Here is a 4,241-nt window from a genome sequence, read left to right as displayed (position 1 = left end):
AAATATTCTTCTTTTCATGGGAAATTTTAAAATGTTTTTTCCTTACTCTTACACTCGTTAGTTATCTCGTTAAAATCTCAACCTACACATCTCCAAAGATCATGAAATTTCACGGGGCCTAGCCAAGACCGTTGTGCATCACTTTTCTCTTGGACACGTTGAGAGAAAAATTAGTTTTCTTGCACTAACGATCGTTTTAATCGAAATAGTGAAAATCTCACATTTCCGATAAAGGGTACCCCTTTGTGAAATGTGGCCCGACCAATCTCGAATTTTTTTTGCCACTAGTCACAATCAATTTGTACTACTAAGAAATGAATATGAAGAATGGTTTTGGGTTAAAATTTGTTGAAATGGCCCCCTAATTGAAAATATTCTTCTTTTCATGGGAAATTTTTACAAGTTTTTTCCTTACTCTTACACTCGTTAGTTATCTGTTAAAATCTCAACCTACACATCTCCAAAGATCATGAAATTTCACGGGGCCTAGCCAAGACCGTTGTGCATCACTTTTCTCTTGGACACGTTGAGAGAAAAATTAGTTTTCTTGCACTAACGATCGTTTTAATCGAAATAGTGAAAATCTCACATTTCCGATAAGTGGTACCCCTTTCGTGAAATGTGGCCCGGACCAATCTCGGAATTTTTTTTGCCACTAGTCACAATCAATTTGTACTACTAAGAAATGAATATGAAGAATGGTTTTGGGTTAAAATTTGTTGAAATGGCCCCCTAATTGAAAATATTCTTCTTTTAAGGGAAATTTTAACAAGTTTTTTCCTTACTCTTACACTCGTTAGTTATCTCGTTAAAATCTCAACCTACACATCTCCAAAGATCATGAAATTTCACGGGGCCTAGCCAAGACCGTTGTGCATCACTTTTCTCTTGGACACGTTGAGAGAAAAATTAGTTTTCTTGCACTAACGATCGTTTTAATCGAAATAGTGAAAATCTCACATTTCCCCGATAAAGGGTACCCCTTTGTGAAATGTGGCGCGGACCAATCTCATAATTTTTTTTGCCACTAGTCACAATCAATTTGTACTACTAAGAAATGAATATGAAGAATGGTTTTGGGTTAAAATTTGTTGAAATGGCCCCCTAATTGAAAATATTCTTCTTTTCAGGGGAAATTTTTACAAGTTTTTTCCTTACTCTTACACTCGTTAGTTATCTGTTAAAATCTCAACCTACACATCTCCAAAGATCATGAAATTTCACGGAGGCCTAGCCAAGACCGTTGTGCATCACTTTTCTCTTGGACACGTTGAGAGAAAAATTAGTTTTCTTGCACTAACGATCGTTTTAATCGAAATAGTGAAAATCTCACATTTCGATTAAGGGTACCCCTTTGTGAAATGTGGCGCGGACCAATCTCATAATTTTTTTTGCCACTAGTCACAATCAATTTGTACTACTAAGAAATGAATATGAAGAATGGTTTTGGGTTAAAATTTGTTGAAATGGCCCCCTAATTGAAAATATTCTTCTTTTCAGGGGAAATTTTAACAAGTTTTTTCCTTACTCTTACACTCGTTAGTTATCTGTTAAAATCTCAACCTACACATCTCCAAAGATCATGAAATTTCACGGAGGCCTAGCCAAGACCGTTGTGCATCACTTTTCTCTTGGACACGTTGAGAGAAAAATTAGTTTTCTTGCACTAACGATCGTTTTAATCGAAATAGTGAAAATCTCACATTTCCGATAGTGGTACCCCTTTGTGAAATGTGGCCCGGACCAATCTCGAATTTTTTTTGCCACTAGTCACAATCAATTTGTACTACTAAGAAATGAATATGAAGAATGGTTTTGGGTTAAAATTTGTTGAAATGGCCCCCTAATTGAAAATATTCTTCTTTTCAGGGGAAATTTTTACAAGTTTTTTCCTTACTCTTACACTCGTTAGTTATCTTTTAAAATCTCAACCTACACATCTCCAAAGATCATGAAATTTCACGGGGGCCTAGCCAAGACCGTTGTGCATCACTTTTCTCTTGGACACGTTGAGAGAAAAATTAGTTTTCTTGCACTAACGATCGTTTTAATCGAAATAGTGAAAATCTCACATTTCTGATAAGGTACCCCTTTGTGAAATGTGGCCCAGACCAATCTCGAAATTTTTGCCACTAGTCACAATCAATTTGTACTACTAAGAAATGAATATGAAGAATGGTTTTGGGTTAAAATTTGTTGAAATGGCCCCCTAATTGAAAATATTCTTCTTTTCAGGGGAAATTTTAACAAGTTTTTTCCTTACTCTTACACTCGTTAGTTATCTGTTAAAATCTCAACCTACACATCTCCAAAGATCATGAAATTTCACGGGGGCCTAGCCAAGACCGTTGTGCATCACTTTTCTCTTGGACACGTTGAGAGAAAAATTAGTTTTCTTGCACTAACGATCGTTTTAATCGAAATAGTGAAAATCTCACATTTCTGATAAGTGTACCCCTTTGTGAAATGTGGCCCGGACCAATCTCGAATTTTTTTTGCCACTAGTCACAATCAATTTGTACTACTAAGAAATGAATATGAAGAATGGTTTTGGGTTAAAATTTGTTGAAATGGCCCCCTAATTGAAAATATTCTTCTTTTCAGGGGAAATTTTTACAAGTTTTTTCCTTACTCTTACACTCGTTAGTTATCTGTTAAAATCTCAACCTACACATCTCCAAAGATCATGAAATTTCACGGGCCACTAGCCAAGACCGTTGTGCATTACTTTTCTCTTGGACACGTTGAGAGAAAAATTAGTTATCTTGCACTAACGATCGTTTTAATCGAAATAGTGAAAATCTCACATTTCGATAAAGGGTACCCCTTTGTGAAATGTGGCCCGGACCAATCTCCGAATTTTTTTTGCCACTAGTCACAATCAATTTGTACTACTAAGAAATGAATATGAAGAATGGTTTTGGGTTAAAATTTGTTGAAATGGCCCCCTAATTGAAAATATTCTTCTTTTCAGGGGAAATTTTAACAAGTTTTTTCCTTACTCTTACACTCGTTAGTTATCTGTTAAAATCTCAACCTACACATCTCCAAAGATCATGAAATTTCACGGTTGCCTAGCCAAGACCGTTGTGCATCACTTTTCTCTTGGACACGTTGAGAGAAAAATTAGTTTTCTTGCACTAACGATCGTTTTAATCGAAATAGTGAAAATCTCACATTTCTGATAGTGGTACCCATTTGTGAAATGTGGCCCGGACCAATCTCGGAATTTTTTTTGCCACTAGTCACAATCAATTTGTACTACTAAGAAATGAATATGAAGAATGGTTTTGGGTTAAAATTTGTTGAAATGGCCCCCTAATTGAAAATATTCTTCTTTCAGGGGAAATTTTTACAAGTTTTTTCCTTACTCTTACACTCGTTAGTTATCTGTTAAAATCTCAACCTACACATCTCCAAAGATCATGAAATTTCACGGAGGCCTAGCCAAGACCGTTGTGCATCACTTTTCTCTTGGACACGTTGAGAGAAAAATTAGTTTTCTTGCACTAACGATCGTTTTAATCGAAATAGTGAAAATCTCACATTTCCGATAAGCTGGTACCCCTTTGTGAAATGTGGCCCGGACCAATCTCGGAATTTTTTTTGCCACTAGTCACAATCAATTTGTACTACTAAGAAATGAATATGAAGAATGGTTTTGGGTTAAAATTTGTTGAAATGGCCCCCTAATTGAAAATATTCTTCTTTTCATGGGAAATTTTTACAAGTTTTTTCCTTACTCTTACACTCGTTAGTTATCTGTTAAAATCTCAACCTACACATCTCCAAAGATCATGAAATTTCACTGGGGCCTAGCCAAGACCGTTGTGCATCACTTTTCTCTTGGACACGTTGAGAGAAAAATTAGTTTTCTTGCACTAACGATCGTTTTAATCGAAATAGTGAAAATCTCACATTTCTGATAGTGGTACCCCTTTGTGAAATGTGGCCCGGACCAATCTCGGAATTTTTTTGGCCACTAGTCACAATCAATTTGTACTACTAAGAAATGAATATGAAGAATGGTTTTGGGTTAAAATTTGTTGAAATGGCCCCCTAATTGAAAATATTCTTCTTTTCATGGGAAATTTTTACAAGTTTTTTCCTTACTCTTACACTCGTTAGTTATCTCGTTAAAATCTCAACCTACACATCTCCAAAGATCATGAAATTTCACGGGGCCTAGCCAAGACCGTTGTGCATCACTTTTCTCTTGGACACGTTGAGAGAAAAATTAG

This window comes from Cannabis sativa, unplaced genomic scaffold (genome assembly GCF_029168945.1).
Source record: "Cannabis sativa cultivar Pink pepper isolate KNU-18-1 unplaced genomic scaffold, ASM2916894v1 Contig2, whole genome shotgun sequence".
NCBI classification, from domain to species: Eukaryota; Viridiplantae; Streptophyta; class Magnoliopsida; order Rosales; family Cannabaceae; genus Cannabis; species Cannabis sativa.
The sequence above is the reverse complement of the archived record's forward strand: the minus strand, read 5'-3'. Positions refer to the sequence as shown.